Source organism: Gossypium hirsutum, chromosome A08 (assembly GCF_007990345.1).
Source record: "Gossypium hirsutum isolate 1008001.06 chromosome A08, Gossypium_hirsutum_v2.1, whole genome shotgun sequence".
In the NCBI taxonomy this organism is placed as follows: domain Eukaryota; kingdom Viridiplantae; phylum Streptophyta; class Magnoliopsida; order Malvales; family Malvaceae; genus Gossypium; species Gossypium hirsutum.
This window is the reverse complement of record NC_053431.1, coordinates 80507584-80530943: the sequence shown is the minus strand read 5'-3', so window position 1 is coordinate 80530943 and position 23360 is coordinate 80507584. Positions and strand designations below refer to the sequence as shown.

The 23360-nt window shown below is 36.3% G+C and overlaps 1 non-coding gene across 1 annotated transcript; it reads right to left on the bottom strand.

Annotated features, from left to right (window-relative positions):
• Positions 1-22490: 22490 nt before the first annotated feature.
• LOC121205153 (small nucleolar RNA R71) lies at positions 22491-22597 on the bottom strand. The gene has a single exon (XR_005900238.1). It is a non-coding gene; the product is annotated as a small nucleolar RNA R71 (small nucleolar RNA).
• Between the last annotated feature and the right edge of the window lie 763 nt (positions 22598-23360).

The following is a 23360-nucleotide window of genomic DNA, read 5'->3' as shown; positions in this document are numbered from 1 at the left end:
CACACAATCATTCACATGCTTCACTTTCCATAATTAATCATAATCATCACACACTCATTCAACCAAGTCATGCAAGCTTGCATATCCACAAAATACAACATCATAAACATATAACTTAACTAATATTAGCCATCCTCAATGGCCTTATACAAAATGAACTATCAAATATTATAGGCCAATATTTTGGGCCAACTCATAATAACATATACCCCTAATCAAGTCCCTGTACATGCCATAAACTTAAAAATACTTGAAGATCGTAAATACTATAATAATCAATAATTTGTTAGTGTGATAGAATCTCTGACAACCTCCAACTCGAGCTGGCATCTGTGACACTATAGGAAAAAGGAAAGAGGAAAGGAGGGGGGTAAACATTATAGCTTAGTAAGTAGGTATCTAAATGATAAGTAATCTATTAACATGCTTTTATAAATTTTCACAATATGTTCTCAAGATAATACAATCATAATTGCACATAGTTCCACTATTTATTCATGTTCATCTCACGCTAATTGCTCAAGTCACAGTAACTAAAATATTTATATCTTGAGCTGCAGAACTCCAAATTAAGATCCACTAATTTTCTATGAAAGTAGACGCATATATCTTCTTACCATAAAATTTTCAGAAATTTTTCTTTAGCCAATAAGTACAGTTTATTCTTTAAAGTCACTCATATTTCGCTATCCGACAGTTCCAACCCCTCTGCACTGAAAATTAATTATCTCTTTGTACAAGATTTGGATAATGTTCCTATTTGTTTCTTTCAAAAATAAACTCATTAAGGCTTTTAAGAATATAAATTATAACCCATAATTATTTTTTTACAATTTTTAATGATTTTCCCAAATCAGAATAGGAGATTCCGAAATCATTCTGACTCTGTCTCACAAAAATTCAAATATATCATAATATGAAATTCTTTTGCTCACACATTTCCTTTATATGAAAGGAGACTCAATAAGCTTTTATTTAATATCTTATTCAACTTCTCACTCAATTTCCACCATTTTTGGTGATTTTTCAAAGTCACACAACAACTATTTCCAAAACTGTTTTATTACTAAATTTTACTGTTTCATGTTTTCTTCGTAGTAACTTTCATTGTAACACTTACTCCATGTCAATGTTACCAAACTTTGATCACATATCAACCACATTTCTCATAAGTTTACACACATGAACCTTCACTTATTCATTATACAGTCATATTCAATTACACCTAGTCATTTCTCATTGAACACATCGGAATAATAATGGATGCCCGGTGGCCTGCACATAGTACCACCCTTGTCGTCAAAGCTACCTTCTTCACAAAGTGGCCTTCACATAGTACCACACTTGTGACCAAAGCTATCTTTTACACATAGTGTCCTGCACTTAGCACCACACATGTGATCAAAGCTATCGGGTACGCATAGTAGCCTGCACTTAGTACTACACATGCGACCTAACCATCTGGTACACGTAGTAGCTGCACTTTGTAACAGCCCGATGTAGACCTTAATCAGAATGGTGGTTTTGGGACCACGGATTGGAATTAGAAAAATATTTTAAAATTATTTTCTGTGTTTATTATGTGTGAATTTATATATGTGAAATTCTCATGATTTAATTTTGTCATTTGAATGTCGATTTAATAAAACGGGCTTAATCGCGTAAAATGAAAATTTGGTGGTTAAATATGTAGGGGATGAATTGAACTTGTCTTATTAATATTAAGCATTTAAGTTGCAAATAGACCATTAGAGTTTGTGATGGACGGTTGTATCCTTGATATATATGTTTTAGTTATTTAATTATAAAGGTTATATTTGTAAATTAATTAATATGTAATAATAATATAAAACATAAAGTGTTCATGCACTTTGCATGACTGAAATTGGAGAAAAGAAAAAGAAAATAAGGAGTTTAAGGGTTCAGCTATTAGCAAACTTGATTCAAGGTGAGTTTTAGCTCGGTTTTTGATAATTTTTACGTTTTTAAGATCGTTGTTATGTTATATACAAATCCCATGTTTGGATTTTTGATTTTGATGAATATTTTGAGTTATGCCATTGATGAATATTTGAGTTTTGTGATGTTAGTTGATGAAATATGAAAGATAAGTTTTGGATTGATACTTTTTGTATTGGAATTTTTGATAATTTTGAGTAATTAGAACTAAATTGCAAAAATAATAAATTGAGGGACTAAAATGTGAAATAAATGTAATATATGGACTTCTGTGAGGAAGATGAATATTCAGCCTAAGCATGATACATTGAAATTTTGCACATTTTGTTTTGTGCAATAGGGACTAAATTGTAAAAAGTGTAAAATGTTAGGGGTAAAATGGTAATTTGCTCATTTATGTGTTTTTGGACTAAAATGAATGAATATATGTTTGAATGAGTTTAATTTGTATATGTTTAGATCAAGAACCAAAGAAATCGAATTTGGATCGGGGGAAAACTAAAGTTGTCGACTAGCCGTCTCGTTCCGATTTTCATCGTCTGAGGTAAGTTTATGAGCTAGTAAATGCTGTTAATTTTGAAGAAATGTAAACTTAAAATGTTGAACTGAATTTTATGAGTATTTATATATAATGACCGAATGTGTATATGCTTGGGAATTAAGTTTATGAATTCGATTCGACTGAGTTATGACATCTGAAAGCCCCGTAAGAACAATAAGATTCCGATATGTGCTTTCGTGTAAGACCACATCTGGGATGTTGGCATCAATTGTAACGCCCCAATTTTCGGGAATTCTGTGTATGTTGGCAAATTTAAAATTTCTGTGTTCTGTCTATGTGGGTGTAGGTTTAATTATGTTAGGGGGCCTCTAGAAGGCCCAAGCGTAAGTTAAAACTTGGTAATTTTAGTTAATTCTAGCTCCATAAGAAAAAGGGTTCTGGTTAACTGGGCTTTTAGGTATTAACTGGGTAAAATAGAACACAAGGAAGCCTGTGCTAAGTTGGCATGTGACGCCACTTGGGGGGGCTTTAGAGGTGGCGTGTGGATGACCAAGGAGAGCTAAGGTTCGAGTCGCAAGGTAAGCAAATTAGTGATATTAATTATTAAGTACAGAAAAGGTAAGCAGTGGAACTGAAGTGAAAGTCTATCAGGAGAGGATTTAAGAGCTGATAAGGGAGAGGATTTAGGACTGATAAGGGAGAGGATTTAGGAGCTGATTAGGGAGAACAGTGTTGGCTGAATGGTGGACTTTTGAGGAGCAAGAGTTGGCCGGCCAAGGGGTGCTTTAGGGGGGCAATTTCGGCTAGGTTAAGTGCCAGTATAAGTTCGGCAATTGGGGTAAGTTGTGTCGTTTTTCTGACCATCCTTCCTCCTCTTCTCTTCTTTTCCTTTTCTCTCCATCTACTATCTCCTCTTCTTTTCTCCATAGTCGAATCATTCTACCACTTTACCCTACACTACTTTCTTACCATTGTTTTAAGCCTATAGTTGATTGCCTCAAAAAGCCGAAATCCCGAAGGCCTGATTTCTTTTGTGCCAGTTTTTTCTAGGCAAAACCCTCTTATTTTTCCCTCATTTTCTTGACCGATTCTCTTGTCCTCTAAACCCCAGGTTTCTATCGACGAAGCCACTACAAAACCTCAACTTTTCTTCACTGTTACAAAAAGCCGAAAATGCATAGCCATAGGGTCATAGCCGAATTTTAAGATCACTAAAGGTTTGACTTTTGTTATCATTTGAGGGGTAGATCTGCATCAGAATCGAGTAGGAGTCAATTGGAATCATTGACTGGGGGAACCGGTGGTAAGTTTTTTTTAACTTAATCCTTATTTTGGGTTTTAGAAAAGTCGAAACCCCTAAAGGTTAGGGGGTTGTCGATTTGGGCATGTAGCTCTAAGGGATGTTATAACTGTTTTATTTTGATAATAGTGGGATCTAAAAGCTGCTGATCGAAGGCTTGGACAAGCGAAACGATTGGATCTAGACATAATCGCTAAATTCGGCAAAGGTAGGATCGCTAGTGCCTAAGGTGCTTTTGGCCAAATGTTGTAAGGGGTTATTACGTAGTTTGTTTTCGATAAGTTAGATTAACGTCTTAGTAATTCAATTTTAAGCAGTACGTGTGTGGATCTCGTCAGCATATCATCGCAAACAGGTATGTAACTGACGCCCTCTTATAGACTAGATCGGCAAAAGCCAAAAAGTCGAAATGCCGAAAAGTCGGTATTTTGAGAACATGCGAGTGTGCGAATGCTCGTGAGATTAATAGTTGATGTATATGGTAGATTAAAGTGATAAGACTGTAGAGTGCACGATTCTGTGCATTTCGATGTTTTTGGGCTTAATGGGCCAAAGTCGGGATAGTAGGCCAACGGGCCCAATTCCGTTAAAAAATGCGGTAAGTGTTTCTGGTCATACGTAAACGGCTATGGTATGCATGAAAACCGTAAGAATAGTTGAATTACTTAAATACCCCTATGTATGGAAATTACTGATATACCCTTAGGTGCAAAATTACCATTATACCCTAGGGTTACTTTTGAGTGAAAAGCATGATGATTTAATTCTGTATGATGTATGCCATGACTGTATATCTGTTGCATGGGGACATGGGTTATATTATGGAGGAAGCGTCCTGGTGGCTATGCCACAATTATCTGATCTGGTGGCTCTGCCACATATATCTTTTCTGGTGGCTCTGCCACGATTATCTGTTCTGGTGACTCTGTCACATCATCTGTTCTGGCAGCCATGCTGCATATCTCTGTGGCGTGTAGCGGTTGGGTGGGTCGAGTAGTCTCCCCACATGGTGAAAGGTTGGTATGGGGGTGCATGTGGTTGGATATGGGTTGGGTACTGCATAAACTTGTGACATCTGTTCTGTTCTGTTATCGGCATGTGGGCTTTATTCTGACTTTTGTTCTGGGCTAAGGCCAACTTATTCTGTTCTCTATTGTTTGAACCGATATAGGCTATGGTTGGGTTAATTTACACACTGTGTTTCCCCAAACTCACCCCTTTATTTTCATCCACGTAGGTAATCCCTAACCATAGTGGGCTTGGAGCTGTGAGGGATTCAGAGTGGCCACACGTTTTGCAAGTTTGACTCTCTTCTGGTGAACTGGACATTTATTTTACGTTGAAGATTTCGGTTTTTTTTAAATTGTAATAAGGCCGCTTAATTATTTTTGATGGTTTTAATATGTTTTATTAAGGTAGGTAATACTTATATTTAACTCCTGGAATTGGATAGCTTTAGGGCGTGTTTTCAAAAACAGTAATTGATTTCAAAATAACACGACATCAAGCAAAGCTTTCACAATGAAAATATTTTTTCCAGAATTAATAACTTTTCCTAAAAAGAACTTAATCAAGTTGGTTTCATAGAAATATACGTGACGTTAAGGTATGGTAATGGCGGTGTGCATGTCTAGTATTGGATCCGAAGGGAGCTTGGTACTTAAGCAGTCCGATGGACTCACCTCCTCTTTTCCGGCTTCCTACCTGGTGTACAGCTTCCATTCACTTTAACTTGCATTGAAATTATCTTTTAAAACACCAAGTAAGTTTTTATAGAACAACAACCTGAAATGCTTTGAACACTTCGATGTGGCATGTCAGATCCAGCCATATCGTCTGGGCCAGGTTTGGGGTGTTACATTTAGTGGTATCAGAGCCAAGTTGCAACAACTCGGCTGTGGAATGGGTTTAAAAAACAAAGATTTTGAAAAAAACTCGATTTTCAGAAGGTGGCATTTCGAATCTCCGGCCCAAGCCTGTAAGTATTACTCTGAACTTTTCTGAATATTTTCCTAAATTATCTATCTGTACTGAAACCCTACTAGGATACTCTAGATAGGATGATACTGAAACTATAGGAAAATTTGATAAGAGACTGAAACTATAGCTAGACTTCCATTCTACGAAAAAAAACTTTGAATTACTGTCTGATTCATAAAACACCTGTAATAAGCACTGGAATATTGAATTAATGCATAAAATTCGTAATCACATAACACAATATGAGTACAAGAGCCGCTTGTAGAAGAGGCCGTGGATGAGGCCGAGGAAGTGCTCAAGCGAGATCTTTATCTTCGGGACATATGCCGGCGGCGGATGCACCGGTACCACCGGTAACAGAGGTGGAGTCTCATGACCGCAGTGCCGGGGATGATGCCCTGTCACAGACAATGCTTCGTGTTCTGGAAAGGGTTGCCGGGGCAAGTACGGGCAACGGAATTCGGGGATCTATTTCTGAACGACTTCGGGCTAACGGAGCGGAGATCTTTAAGGGTGTGTCTGGTGTAGCCCCGATTGTGGCAGAATATTGGTTGGAGGCCACAGAACGGATTATGGACGACTTGAACTGCTCTGTGGAGCAGAACCTGAAGGGAGCCATATCGTTATTACGGGACGAGGCTTATCAGTGGTGGCTCACTGTGAGAGAAGGGACCCCAGCTGATAGGGTAACTTGGGAACTGTTTAAGAGGGCCTTTAAAGGGAAGTACATTGGGGCAAGTTATGTGGACGCTCGCAGAAAGGAATTCTTGAATCTGGTGCAAGGAGGTAAAATAGTTCCTGAGTACGAGGCCGAGTTTCTAAGGCTGAGCAGGTATGCCGTGGGCATAGTCGCTACGAAATATGAGCGAAGTGTGCACTTCGAGGATGGTCTTAGAGATGACCTTAGGGTGTTGATTGCTCGACAGAGGGAGCGGGACTTTGCGGTCTTGGTGGAGAAGGCAAAGATAGCTGAGGAGGTTAAGCGGGCTTAAAAGTAGAATCGAGAGAAGCATCGGAACCATTTTCGGAGGGATTCAAGACCCTCGGGTGGTGCTAATAGGAATGTTAAGAGAGCAAGAATGGAGGAACCAGTTCGAGCTATGCCAATGAATGTGGTTAGACCACCAATCTGTGGAGACTGTGGTAAGGTACATTTGGGCGAGTGTAGGAAACGCTCCGATGCTTGTTTCCGATACGGATCTATGGAGCATAGAGTTAAGGACTGTCTCCAGAGAGTTGATCAGGCTCAGGTTGCTGTACAGAGGGTTGCTCAACCCATGAGAGGTAGACCAAACCACCAAGAGGACGTGGGCAAGGTAAGGGCAAAAATGGAAATGGAAATGGTCGAGGTCGAAGGGCACCTGGCAGGGGTACCAGAAATGCTGAAGCTCAACAGCCAGCATTGGTGTATGCAGCTCATCGTCGAGAGGAGGGCGACGCACCTGACGTCATAATTGGTACATTTTTTGGTTTCTAGCATGCCGTATACTGCTTTGGTGGATATTGGATCTACTCATTCCTATGTTGCATGTTCCATATTTGGGTCGTTGGGTGTGCACTCTAAGAATATTGTGAGTGCGGTATCTGTGCTAAGTCCTTTGGGTCACTCGGTTAGGGTAGAGAAACTGTATAGGGATGTACCCTTAGAAACTCAAGGTAGAACTTTCCCTGGAGATCTGATGGAGTTACCATTCAGGGAATTTGACCTTATTCTGGGAATGGACTGGCTTGTTAAGCATAAGGCGACTTTGGATTGTGTTGCTAAACGAATGGTGTTAAGGACCACAAAGGATGAGGAGGTTGTGGTGATAGGTGAACGAAGGGATTATTTTTCCAATCTGGTGTCGGCATTAAGAGCCAAAAAATGGATTCGGAAGGGTTGTGAGGCCTATTTGGCATTGTAAGTCAGTCTGAAGAGGGGGAACTACCAGTGGATAAAGTTAGGACCATAAAGGAGTTCCAAGATGTTTTTCGGAGTAGCTTCCAGGGTTGCCTTCGAACCGAGAAGTTGAGTTTGGAATCGACTTGTTGCCTAGAACGGCGCCCGTGTCCGTCGCACCGTATAGGATGGCACTGAAGGAGTTAGTGGAGTTAAAGGCACAAATTTAGGAGTTGTTGGATAGGGGCTTTATTAGGCCAAGTGTGTCTCCATGGGGAGCACCGGTGCTGTTCGTGAAAAAGAAGGATGGTACGATGCGGATGTGCATTGATTATAGCCAGTTGAATAAATTGATGATTAAGAATAAGTATCCATTGCCAAGGATTGACGATCTATTCGACCAGCTTAGAGGAGCTTCTATATTTTCCAAGATCGACCTTTGATCTGGATATCATCAGTTAAGGGTCAAGGAGGCATATATCCATAAGATGACATTTAGGACTCGGTATGGCCATTACGAGTTTCTGGTTATGCCATTTGGACTGACGAACGCTCCTACTGATGAATCGTGTGTTCCAACCATTTTTGGATCAGTTTGCAGTCGTCTTTATTGGCGATATCCTGGTATATTCTGAAACGGAAGCGAAGCATGATGAGCATCTCCGTATAGTGCTGCAAGTGTTAAGGGAGAAGGAACTTTATGCGAAGTTTAGCAAGTGTGAATTCTGGTTGAGGGAGGTAACCTTCTTAGGTCATGTTGTCTCTGCTGAGGGGATTAAGGTGGATCCTCGAAAGATTGAAGCGATTTTGGAGTGGAAGCCGCCTAGGTCAGTGTCAAAAATACGGAGTTTCCTAGGATTGGCAGGGTACTACAGAAGGTTTGTGGAAGGTTTTTCTGTGATGGCAGCACCTCTAACAAAACTCATAAGGAAAGGAGTACCGTTTGTATGGACTGAGAAGCAGCAGGAAGCTTTTGAGAAATTGAAGGAAGTTCTGACGGAAGCACCTGTGTTAATTCAGCCGGAGTCTGGGAAGGATTTTACTGTGTATAGTGACGCATCACATGTAGGTTTGGGCTGCGTGTTAATGCAAGAGGGTAAGGTAGTTGCATATGCAACACGACAGCTTAAGCCTCACGAGAGGATCTATCCTACTCATGATTTGGAGTAGGCGGTGGTGATATTTGCACTTAAGATTTGGAGACATTACTTGTACGGAGAGAGGTGTATTATATACACAAACCACAAGAGTCTTAAGTATGTGTTGACTCAGAAGGAGTTGAACCTTAGGCAAAGGAGATGGATTGAGTTGCTTAAGGATTATGACTATTCGATCGAGTATCACCTAGGCAAGGCTAATGTGGTAGCTGACGCTCTAAGTCGTAGAACTGTATCTGCTCTGAGAGCAATGTTTGCTCATCTGAGTCTGTATGATGATGGAAGTCTGTTGGCTGAGTTGCAAGTAAGGCCAACCTAGGTGGATGAGTTTAAGGAAAAGCAGTTGAACGATGAGTCATTGGTCACTCGTCTTCAACAAGTTAAGGAAGGGGAAACTTCTGAGTTTGGGTTAAATGGCGAAGGAGTTTTGTGTTTCCGAGGAAGAATTTGTGTTCTGAAGGACTCTGACTTGAGGCAGGCAATATTGAAGGAAGCTCATGGGGGACTTTGTGCCATGCATCCTGGAGGGAATAAGTTGTATCATGACTTGCGAGAATTGTACTAGTGGCCTGGAGTTAAACGAGAAGTAACGGAGTTTGTAGGAAAATGATCGACATGCCATCAAGTGAAAGCTGAGCATCAATTACCTTCTAGACTGTTACAGCCAGTGAAGATACCACTTTGGAAGTAGGAGAGGGTAACCATGGACTTTGTGAGTGGGCTGTCCTTGTCACCATCGAAGAAAGACTTGGTGTGGGTGATTATGGATAGGTTGACTAAATCGGCCCATTTCATACCCGTACATACTGACTTCTCACTTCAAAAGTTAGCCAAGCTGTATGTGGCAGAGATTGTGCGACTTCATGGAGTCCCAATTTCAATTGTCTCTAACCGGGATCCCAAATTCACATCTCGGTTTTGGCAAAGATTGCATGAGGCGTTGGGGACGCGATTGAACTTTAGTACGGCTTTCCATCCCCAAACTGATGGTCAGTCGGAAAGGGTTATTCAGATTCTGGAGGACATGTTAAGGGGATGCATGATTGACTTTCGAGGTAGTTGGGAGGATTACTTGCCATTGGCAGAATTTACGTACAATAACAGCTACCAGGTGAGTATTCGAATGGCACCATATGAAGCACTGTATGGACGAAGGTGCCGTACCCCTAGTTGTTGGACTGAACTAGGAGAGCGACAAGTTCTTGGACCAGAATTGGTAGCTGATACTGAGGATAAGGTCAGAATAATTAGGGATCGGTTAAAAGAAGCATCTGATAGGCAAAAGTCGTATGCAGATTTGAAGCGTAAGGAGATATAGTACTCAGTAGGTGATATGGTCTTCTTAAAGGTTTCTCCTTAAAAGAAGATATTGCGGTTTGGTAAGAAGGGCAGGTTGAGTCCGTGGTTCATTGGGCCTTATCGGATTTTGAAGCGAGTAGGCCCAGTAGCTTATCAATTGGAATTGCCTCCAGAGTTAGATAGGATTCACGATGTTTTTCACGTCTCCATGTTAAGGCGTTATCATTCTGACCCTACTCATATCGTGCCAGTTGCAGAAATTGATGTTCAGGCTTATTTGACTTTTGAGGAGGAGCCTGTGCAGATATTGGCACGAGATGTTAAGGTTCTCAGAGGAAATCTATCCCATTGGTGAAAGTGCTTTGGCGTAATCATGGCAGATAAGAAGCTACGTGGGAGCCAGAAGAGGCGATGCAATAGCAATACCCTCATCTGTTTAGATTAGGTAAATTTCGTGGATGAAATTTCTTTAAGGAGGGTAGAGCTGTAACGCCCCAATTTTCGAGAATTCTATGTATGTTGGTAAATTTAAAATTTTTGTGTTTTGCCTGTGTGGGTGTAGGTTTAATTATGTTAGGGGGCCTCTAGAAGGCCCAAGCATAAGTTAAACCTCGGTAATTTGATTTAATTCTAGTTCCATAAGAAAAGGGGTTCTGGTTAACTGGGCTTTTAGGTATTAACGGGGTAAAATAGAACACAAGGAAGCCTGTGGTAAGTTGGCATGTGACGCCACTTGGGGGGGCTTTAGAGGTGGCGTGTGGATGACCAAGGAGAGCTAAGGTTCGAGTCGCAAGGTAAGCAAATTAGTGATATTAATTTTTATGTACAGAAAAGGTAAGCAGTGGAACTGAAGTGAAAGTCTATCAGGAGAGGATTTAGGAGCTGATTAGGGAGAACAGTGTTGGCCAAATGGTGGACTTTTTAAGAGCAAGAGTTGGCCGGCCAAGGGGTGCTTTAAGGGGGTAATTTCGGCTAGGTTAAGTGCTAGTATAAGTTCGGCAGTAGGGGTAAGTTGTACCATTTTTCTGACCATCCTTCCTCCTCTTCTCTTCTTTTCTTCTTCTCTCCATCTACTTTCTCCTTTTCTTTTCTCCATAGCCGAATCCTTCTACCACTCTACCCTACACTACTTTCTTACCATTGTTTTAAGCCTATAGTCGATGGCCTCAAAAAGCCGAAATCCCGAAGGCCTAATTTCTTTTGTGCCATTTTCTTCTAGGTAAAACGCTCTTATTTTTCCCTCATTTTCTTGACCGATTCTCTTGTCCTCTGAACCCCAAGTTTCTGTCGACAAAGCCACTACAAAACCTCAACTTTTCTTCACTGCTACAAAAAGCCGAAAACGCATAGCCATAGAATTTTAAGATCACTAAAGGCTCGAATTTTGTTATCATTTGAGGGGTAGATCTGCATCAGAATCGAGTAGGAGTCAATTGGAATCATTGACTGGGGGAACTGGTGGTAAGCTTTTTTTAACTTAATCCTTATTTTGGGTTTTAGAAAAGCCGAAACCCCTAAAGGTTAGGGGGGTTGTCGATTTGGGCATGTAGCTCTAAGGGATGTTATAACTATTTTATTTTGATAATAGTGGGATCTAAAGGCTGCTGATTGAAGGCTTGGACAAGCAAAATGACTGGATCTAAACATAATCGCTAAATTCAGCAAAGGTAGGATCGCTAGTGCCTAAGGTGCTTTTGGCCGAATGTGGTAAGGGGTTATTATGTAGTTTGTTTTCGATAAGTTAGATTAACGTCTTAGTAATTCAATTTTAAGCAGTACGTGTGTGGATCTCGTCAGCATATCATCGCAAACAGGTGTGTAACTGACGCCCTCTTATAGACTAGATCGGCAAAAGCCAAAAAGTCGAAATGCCGAAAAGTCGGTATTTTGAAAACATGCGAGTTTGCGAATGCTCGTGAGATTATTAGTTGATGTATATGGTAGATTAAAGTGATAAGACTGTAGAGTGCACGATTCTGTGCATTTTGATGTTTTTGGGCTTAATGGGCCAAAGTCGGGATAGTAGGCCAACGGGCCCAATTCGGTAAGAAAACGCGGTAAGTGTTTCTGGTCGTACGTAAATGGCTATGGTATGCATGAAAACCCTAAGAATAGTTGAATTACTTAAATACCCCTATGTATGGAAATTACTGATATACCCTTAGGTGCAAAATTACCATTATACCCTTAGGGTTACTTTTGACTGAAAAGCATGATGATTTAATTCTGTATGATGTATGCCATGACTGTATATCTGTTGCATGGGGACATGGGTTATATTATGGAGGAAGCGTCCTGGTGGTTATGCCACAATTATCTGATCTGGTTGCTCTGCCACATATGTCTGTTCTGGTGGCTCTGCCACGATTATCTGTTCTGGTGACTCTGTCACATCATCTGTTCTGGCAGCCATGCTACATATCTCTGTGGCGTGTAGCGGTTGGGTGGGTCGAGTAGTCTCCCCACATGGTGAAAGGTTGGTATGGGGGTGCATGTGGTTGGATATGGGTTGGGTACTGCATAAACTTGTGATATCTGTTCTGTTTTGTTATGGGCCTGTGGGCTTTATTCTGGTTTCTGTTCTGGGCTTAGGGCAGCTTATTCTGTTCTCTGTGGTTTGAACTGATATAGGCTATGGTTGGGTTAATTTACACACTGAGTTTCCCCAAACTCACCGCTTTATTTTCATCCACGCAGGTAATCCCGAACCATAGTGGGCTTGGAGCTGTGAGGGATTCAGAATGGCCACACGTCTTGCAAGTGTGACTCTCTTCCGGTGAACTGGACATTTATTTTACGTTTAAGGTTTCGGTTTTTTTTAAAATTGTAATAAGGCCGCTTAATTATTTTTGATGGTTTTGATATGTTTTATTAAGGTAGGTAATACTTATATTTAACTGTTGGAATTGGATAGCTTTAGGTCGTGTTTTCAAAAACAGTAATTGATTTCAAAATAACACGACATCAAGCAAAGCTTCCGCAATGAAAATATTTTTTCCAAACTTAATCACTTTTCCTAAAAAGAACTTAATCAAGTTGGTTTCCTGGAAATATACGTGACGTTAAGGTGTGGTAATGGCGGTGTGCATGTCTAGTATTGGATCCGAAGGGAGCTTGGTACTTAAGCAGTCCGATGGACTCACCTCCTATTTTTCGGTTTCCTACCTGGTGCACAGCTTCCATTCACTTTAACCTGCATTTAAATTATCTTTTAAAACACAAAGTAAGTTTTTATAGAACAACAACCTGAAATGTTTTGAGCACTTCGATGTGGCATGTCGGATCCGGCCATAACGTCTGGACTGGGTTTGGGGTGTTACATCAATATCTGCATTTTCGTGTAAGACCACGTCTAGGACATTGGCATCGATATATGTGGTTGCGTGTAAGACCATGCTTAGGACATCGGTATTGTATTTGATTCGTGTAAGACCCTGTCTGGGACAGTGGCATCGATATGAGATAGCATGTAAGACCATATCTGGGATGTTGGCATTGTTCGATATATGTGACTATCTGAGTATCTTGTTTGATTCTAAATGGTTCAATGGGCAATGATAAGTTATGATCGAAGGGTAAAACGAGCTAAAACAACTAGGTATGAGTTAGTTGATTACCTATTTGAAAAAAATAAGGTAAGTTGACCATTAGGTATATGATGTAAATTACATAAGTTATTAATGTGAATATATGTGCCTTGTGAAGTATATTCGACCATTGCTATGGATATGCATATGATATTATATTTTGATTCATGGGTATATATATATATGTGTATAAATGTGCTTGGTCATATAATGATATTTAGCTTTGAAATCAAAGAATACTTTGTTAATATATATATGTATTTGGCCATAAATAAGTTTATATGTGAAAGTATATGGTATACATGACGTCATAAGATTGCGGTTTAATATGATTAGGATAGTATAATTTGGTTTGTTTAAATGAGTTGATTATGTCATTGAATTGTTTATTTTCTTATGACTTACTAAGCTTAAATAGCTTACTGTGTGATATGTTTACCTCTATTTTATAGATTTTGAGATCTAGTTACGAGCTCGGGGATTGTCAGCAAAGTCTATCGCACTATCGACTGTCTTTGGTATTTTATAAACTGAATTTTTGAAACTATGGCATGTATAGGCTGGATTATATTTTGAAATGTTGGATTTTGGTTTATGTAATCATGAGCCATGCGAAAATGGCTTATTACTATGTTAAGTTTGGATTTAATGCTTCATTTTGATGATGATCATGTTTGATTTTGGTGTTCGACTATTACTTATGTGTATATATATATTTATGTGAATCTTGGTTGATATAACTTAATAAGGTCTTGTTATGTGACTTAATATTGATGCTTTCATGCATTCGGTTTGGCATAAGAATGTTAACAAGGTATAATATGGTAGGTATGTTTTATGATATATTTGAAATGTAAATTAGGTATGATATGAAATGTTGTGGATAGATCTTCTTGTCAAATAAACATGTATGTTATATATATATATGATGAGCTTGGATTTGGTAATTCGGTATTGGTAATTATGGATGTATAAGTGATTGATTTGACGATGGTTTATGCATAGTTGAAATATAAATGTGAAATTAGTTGTTATGTTCGGTTAAGGTATTATACATGGTTTGGTATTAAAGGACATTGGTTATAATCAACATGGTGATTCGGCACTTACACATATATATATATCTATATATATACTTTTGCGTATAATATATTGGTAATAAAATTAATTAATAGATTATGTCTGTGAAGTCATTGGTTGTGAAATGATCAACTTTGTTTGATTAAAAAAATAGTTAATTAAGCTTGTGGTTGAATGGTATAATTTGTATTATATATATATATGATTAACCTTGATAGCCGAATATGTGGGCAAATGAATTGATTATGTATTTGCAATTTTTGTGATGATATTGGCATATACATTTTGGTATATTTGATTTAATAATTACATGTGAAATGGTTCATAGTTGATTTAATATATGATGATTGACATAATGTTTCATTTATAAGAAATGTTATATGCATATATATTAATAGAGATGAATGAAAGTTATCATTGAATAATGCATATGTAATTGGCATGTTGTATTATATTTTCGGCTAAAGTTTAGGTAAATGACCATATGAATAGTAACTTGGTTTTTAATTTATATGTAACATATTATATTTGATTTGATTTAGTATATATTCAAATGCGATGAATTAAAATGATTAATTTCTATGTGTATCCATGAATGTCCGAAAGTTGTGTTTTGGTTTGGTAATACCTTGTAACCTTTTTTCAACGAAGGATACGAGTTAGGGGTGTTACACACTTACTACTACACACGTGACCTAAAACCATTTTAAACACATAGTAGCCTACACATAGCACTACACATGTGTTCTCAGAGTGGATCATTTGTATCTTTTCTATTCCGAAGGTCCAACCAGGAAATTCCTCACTTTTCAACATTTTACCAATTCATCCATAATCAATTTCAATTCATAGTTTACATCAAATGATCATTCAATATGCAACCACCTCTCATATAATAACAAAATATTATAACATAAGTAAAAACGATATATGATTTACCTACAAACTTACCTCGGTAGCACAATCGGTGAAAATGACTTATTCATCATATTCTTTGTTTTCCTCCTGTTCTAAGTTCGAATCTCATTTTCCTTGATCTATAACAACACATTTAACTCATTTATTCATCCTTCTACTCAAGTTACCCTAAATTCACATTTTGGAAAAATTACATTTTTTCCCCTAAACTTTGTCATATTTACATTTTTCCCCTAGGCTCGTAAATTTTTTTATTCAATTTCCTTGTGTTTTAAGCCTACCTGAACCATTTTCATAACTATATAAGTCCACAATTTCCATTTATTCACACACTTACACACATTTTACAATGTTTTACAAACTAGTCCTTTTTGACAATTTCTCCGAAAATCACTTAGTAAAAGTCATTTATTACACACTGAGCATTCATATTCTATCATTAAACATAAAAAAAACATGCATTTCATCCATGGGTAAATTTTTAAACACAAAATCTAGCTCAAAATAATGGTGGAAATAGTTAAATCAAGCTACGAGGATCTCAAAAATGTAAAGAACATTAAAAACGGGGCTAGAACGGACTTACAATCGAGCTTGGAAGCTTGAAAAACCCTATCCATGGTTTCCCCTTGTGAAATTCAGCCATATCTTGAAGATGGACACAATTTTGCTTTGATTTTGGCTTTTTAATTCTTTTAATTACTAAATAACCAAAATGCCCCTAACTTAAAAAATTCTATTTCTCCTATTTCATGTCCATTTTTGTCCAAAAAATTATCCAATGGTATAACTACCATTTAAGGACCTCTAATTTAAAATTTCATAACAATTGGACACCTCTAGCATGTAGAACTCAACTTTTGCACTTTTTACAATTTAGTCCTTTTGACTAAATTGAGTAGCCAAACGTTAAAATTTTTGAACGAAATTTTCACGAAATCATTTTGTGAAATCATAGACCATAAAAATATAATAAAAATAAATTTTCTTACGTCGAATTTGTGGTCCCGAAACTACTATTCCGACTAGGCCCAAAATCGGGCTGCTATAGTAATGCTCCGTTACCTTATTCTGGCGTTGAATACGGGTGAGGGTGTGATAATAACATACAAAGTGCTCATCTTTGCACAAGATGAAAGGATTACTTTTGGAAGGGCATGGACGAAACCGTTTGCCCTGTAATGCATAGAAATTAGGAATACTCCTTGAGAAGGGTTAAGTATAGGTTCTAAGCCTCATAAACTCTTTTTGAGGAGTCTTGATATCCTTTGGCTAGATGAGTTTAGTTAGTCATGCTTTTTGGGAATAAAAACATAAGTTTAATGAAACAAAATTTTATTGGAAAGGAAAATAAACAAAAGGCTAAGAGCATTATGGGGAAGGAGTTTTTTTTTATAGAAGTGATCAGTGAGTATTCATGTCACTCCAGCCCCTATTTATAGTACATGAAAAACCCTAGTTGGTTCTTATTTAAACTCTAGATGATAATATTTAAGAGATATAATTAAATTAAATCTAAACAATATCATAATAATTCTCACAATAATCCTAAAAATAGAATTCAAATCTAAACAAAGTTTTATGTCCATAAATCTCTTCTTTTAAATTTTGGCTCAAGTCTTCCACACTTTGTATTTTTGGCACCACTTCTTCCCTATTTCCCATGCTGACTCATTTTGTCTTTAAATGCACGCTTTTTCCCCCTAAATTTCCTTTTGTCTTCAATTTAGTTCCTACAAGATAAAAAAACCTTAAATGCCCCAAAATTAGTAGGATCATACCCAAAATATATATGTAGTTAACTTATAAAAGTATGTCATTTTAGAGTATTATCACTGGATCCCATGCTTTCTTTGGTTTTTTGCTTCTAGAAATTTCCTATGATGTTTTACAAATCCATATAGTGATTTAAGCATTAAGAAACATAACATCAAATATGTTGGAATCGCTTGTAAGACTGACCTGATAAACACCTCCTTTCCTCTTTATGAAATAAGCCTGATACTCCATCTGCTAATTTTTCTTTTTATCCTATCCTTCAGTCCTTGAAAAGCCGATCTCTTTCCTCTACCCGCCATGTTTGATAAGTCGAAGTACTTCTCCAGATATGTAGAGTTTCTAACATTAAATAGTTGAGAGATGATTAATTTCTTTTGCTCAGTCACATTAGAACTAAAAAATATTGATATTAATATTTATCCATTATTTGCTCAGTCACAAACTTTATATTTATCCATTTAAGCCTTATGAAATATATATATTAGATATTAATATTGATGAGCTGGAAATTAATTATTTGATTTGTTAAAAACTGGACAATTACTACAAGGCTCATACACGTGGATTTTAAATGATTAGAAAAGAAGTAATTTACTAAAAAACAAATAAAAATTAAGGGGAAAAAGGAATAAACTTAGAAATCGTCAAAAAAAACTAAAGCCCAATTAATTCTGCCATTCATGGAAATGCTTAGCCCAACTTACCATAAAGTCAATCTCTATAAAAGGCAGGTCCACCATCAATCTCTATAAAAGGCAGGTCCACCATGGTTGAATTAATTTCTAGAACTAGAAAAAAATAATCTAAAATTATAATTTAAAAACCATGTAATTGTTTAATTCTTTTACGTTGGATCAAAAAGTAAATAATTTCTTTTTGTTAAATTTTTTTCTATTTCTACTGATAAAAATGGTCATGATTGATGAAATAACCAAACAGCTACACGTGGTGCGTCAGTGTACCTCATGCTAGTGTAAAGGAACCAACTTTTAATAGTAAAAATGAAAGAAATTTTTAACAGTACTAATTTACTCTTTAATCAACGTACAGAGATTAATTTACCTTTTTTTAGTAAAATGGACAAAATGCAATCCAACTAACAAGTAGGTAATCTTATATTCCCAATAATACCAAAGAATTAGAAGGTATATCACCTCTTTTTTATAATTTTACTTTTATTTTTAATGATTTTAATTCATTTTACTAGAACATAAACAAAATAATAACTATTGAATTAAATTTTTCGATTTTTTTATATATTTTTGAAGGAACATCTCACCTACTATTACTATTGAACAAAATTAATATTTTATCTATTTGTAAAATACTGTTTCTATTACATTACACTTCAAATGTTACACTTTTAATAATATTACCATTCCTTTTTATATAATTTTTGTCAGTTTTTTCCATATATAATAACAAATAACATGTTTGCTTAACAATTTAATTGAATTCAAAATTATTTGGCCATCACTTTACACTATAAGCTTATGCGAGTCCTTCTAAAATGAAATGTAAAAATAATGAAATGTAAAAGTAGAGGGTGCTTCTTTTGTTGCTATCTAGTGTCCTTAGTATACTTACTTTTTCATATATGTTTATAATTTTTTTGAACAGATTAGTTTAGTAAAATTTCATCACTTACATTATTATCTTTTTTTTTGTCCTCAATGATTTTTGCACGAAAACTAAAATGTATAAGTAAATATTGGCTCACTGATTACTTAATGTTTAACTAATAAAAAGTTGCATCATGTGGTCGGATCATGATATGAGGCAACAACTTATATTGGTAGATAGTCTAAATGGTCTGTGGTCTAAAGAATCAAAATTGAGAAAATTTATTCAAGAGACTATTGTGTCATCTACCAAGTCCAATTGGGGAAATATCTCATCCTAGGTACTAAAGCAGATGACTCCCAAAAACATAGAGACATAGGTGAGATTGTCTAGACTGATAATACATCAGACAAGACCCAAGTTGAATTTGTCCTATATCTATTTATGGGTTTATTTGCTTGTGACATTCATGGTTTGACTTACCTCAATCCTAAATAAGTAACTAACTATGTGTATGCACCTCGTATACTTTGATCTATTGAAAGCCCGAGTTCAATTGGTAATAGAGCCAAAAGTCAATATCTTGGGTGTACGACTTATGCATGACATTGGTTTACTTACAATAATAAAATTCATGGCCTAATAAATGGTTAATGATATCTTCTCTCCGACATTGCATGGTTGATGGAGAAGTAACATTGTCATGGGTCATTCGTCTAGGACGAATGATTTAATTACTATGTATTAGTAATTGGCTTTTTCATGAAGGAAGATGCAGTGTTCATCATGAGATAAAATAGGATCATATTAGGTGAACAGATTTAACCCAAGGAGATAAAAGATATCCTATTAGAGCAACATATATATAACAAGGTCATTAGACAAGCATAAATCGAGTTGCTTTCATAATGGTATAAAATAAGAGAGAATTTAGTTATGGTACTTCTAATGGATTGACTCTATGACTAAATAATATTGTAATTAATTGAGAAGAGTTAAGACTTAATTTTAAATTATTTGAGCACTAATTATATATGTGCAATTAGTCCTTCTACTAGCTCAACACAACCCTTTACAGATTGCATTTGAACTGATATGTCGAATGAATGAAAGCAACAAATAAAGAAACATATTGCATGTATCACTATCCGAAGTTAATGCATTTTCTCACGAGGAACGAAAGATAACTTAACGATTAATTTAATTTATTTAAATTATTAACTAACTTATTATAATTAAATAATTGAAGTTTCAAGTGGGAATTAAATTAATTAGTCATTGCAGTTTTATGAAATAAGACAATTTAGATTTATTTACTCTTAGATTCTAGTACGGTAAAATTGTCATGACTTTAACAGAATCAGAGTTGGGTTGAGAAATTAATTTAATTAAGTAAATTAATAAAAATTATTTTAATTTATTAAATAATAATCTCTTGGGGCAACAAAATTTGGTTATGAGATTCATAGAGTATATGAATTGGTTTAAAAATTAAATAACACATAATTCCTATTTTGATCTCAACATATACGGATGAGTGGCAACCCTAAAGTTCCTAGCCACCCACCCTATATAGTCTCCATGGGACATGGTGTTTTCTATTAAAATATTATTATTTTTTTATCTCTTGTTCAAGTAGAACTCTGATAAGCCATGAAAGTAACATATTTTTAATCACATTCTTGATGCGTTTTTTGGATGATTTATTATGTAAATTAGTGAATTTGATGCTCCTAATCCTTTAAATTCATGTTTCTATACTTAGGTGAGCACAGGGAAGTGGAATGAGCCAAAAACAAGCCAAAATCAGACAAAAAGAGTTATTTTTAAGATCCACACAAGCTAGGCATTTCCACACGGGCTAGCCACAAGCTCGCGTACCAGCCCGTGTCGATTTTGCACCTGCTTCCTAGATGCGCGAAAAAACACAATTTTTAGTCTTTCTGACCATTCTAATGTCTATAAATACCAATTAGAAGAATACCTAAGGGACCATGCAAAGAAGATCAAAGAAAAGAGTCGAAGAACAACATCGTAGCCAACTCAGAAGTGGATCTCCTTCAAGATTGAAGATCTCCTTTTAACTTCTTTAGAAGTTTTATTGAATTTCTTTATGTTTTGTCGTTTTTCTAACTGAGATGTTTTCGATCAGGATTATGAACTAATCCCCTAGATACTTAGGGGAGATGAAACTTTTGATGAATCCTATTATTTAATTTCTGTTTTACGCGATAAATACTTGATTCTTGTTCACAATTATGTATGCTTATTTCGTGTTTTAATATTTTTTGGATACTAATTCATGCTTAATGTGCTTACTTCAGTGGAGCAAAAGTCCCTGTTTGAGAGTAGATCTAGCATAATTGAGTGGAGTTTCATGCAATCTTAGAAACAGGATGACATAAATCTACCGGATTAGAGTCAAATCTAATAAGGGAATCCATAGATCGAGTTAATGCGACAATAGTGGTTTTAATTAGAAAGAGATTTCAATTAATCAACCTAGAGTCAGTTGTTCTTACTCTCGAAAGAGATATTAACATAATTTAGGGATTTCTACGGATCAAGACACAAGTGAATAAATCGTTTAATTTAGATTCGTAATAATAGGTGAACTTTAGGTGCATCTTTCCTGGGTATTGTCTATCTCATTGGTTATCTTTGATTATTTTCCTATCTCATTCTTTGTTGCATTCTTAGTTAGATTAGTTTAGTAATTTTAGATTAAAAACAATCACTCTAATTTGTTAGCTAAATAATAGAAAAATGGTAATTAATAGTACTTTTAGTCCTCGTGGATAAAATATTCCCTACTCACCATAACTACACTATTGGTCGATAGATGAGCTTGCCTTAGTCATATTTATAGTTAGTTTAGTGACAATCAAGTTTTTGCCACCGTTGCTAAAGACTAAAATATTAGGAACACTTGATTTTTATTAATTTAGCCATTTATTTTTATTGCATTTTATTTTTTCTTTTAGTTTAATTTTTACATTCTAATTTTTCTTTAATTTTTCTTCTAGCAAGTTCCTTTATTACTGTGGAGATGGGTGATAATTAGAATAATCAGCTACCTCCTGTAGTGGCAGCGAATCCTGTAGATCCTACTCTTGTTCCTTATACCATGTATGATTATGCCAAGCCCACTCTAACTAGGGCTGAACTGAGTATTGTGAGACCTATTATTATTGCAAATAATTTCAAACTAACACAGAACATTATTCAAATGATTCAACAGTTTGTTCAGTTCAATGGTTTGCAAGATGAATACCTATATACTCATTTGGCCAGCTTTTTGGAAATTTGCGATACTTTCAAAATTGCTGGCATCACTAATGATGCCATTCACCTACTATTATTCCATTTCTCATTGAGGAATAAAGCTAAGCAATGGTTGTACTCTTTACCACGGAGTTTCGTCACTACATAGGATCAAATGACCAAGAACTTTCTACTGAAGTACTTCCCTCCAGCTAAGGCAGCCAAGTTGAGGATCTACATCTCTTCCTTTGTGCAAGTCAATTTAGAGACATTATATGATGCATGGGAGAGGTATAAGGATTTATTGAGAAGATGCCCTCACCACGGTTTACCTCTATGGCTACAAGTTCAAACCTTTTACAGTGGTTTTAATCCCTTAACTAGGCAATTAATCGATGCATTAGCCGATGGAACTCTGAACAATAAAACACTCGAAGCGGCTTATGACTTTATTGAAGAAATGTCACTGAATAATCATCAGTGGCAAGTCATGAGGACGAAGCCGATAAAAATAGCTAGTGTTTTTAATTTAGATGCGATCACCATATTATCAAACTAGGTAGAAATATTAAATAGAAATTTTGATGATTTATATCTTTCTACGTAGGTAAATTAGTTAGTGCAATACAATGCAAATAGATGTGAAAATAAATAATCTAGAATATTTACCCTTCGGTTCTAGCACGAAGCATGTGCATATCAATTATACGGGTAATAATTCTAGAATTCAAAATAACCCTTATAGTAAAAACTATAATGCAGGTTGGAGAAACCACCCAAACTTCGCATGAGGTGATCACGGAAACTAAAGATCACAACCCCTTCTGAGCTTACAACAACCATATCAACCAGAGAAAAAGCCAACCTTGAAGAGATGTTAGTAAAATTTATTTTAGTGTCAGTGACTCATTTTCAAAACACCGAGACAACTTTGAAAAATCAGCAAGCATCAATTTTGAGGCTAAAAAATCAGGTTGAACAGCTTGCTGAACTGGTTTTAGAAAAGCAACAAGGTAGTTCAACCAGTAACACAGAACCTAACCCAAAAGAGCACGTGAAAGCAGTTACATTAAGGAATAGGAAAGTTTTGGCT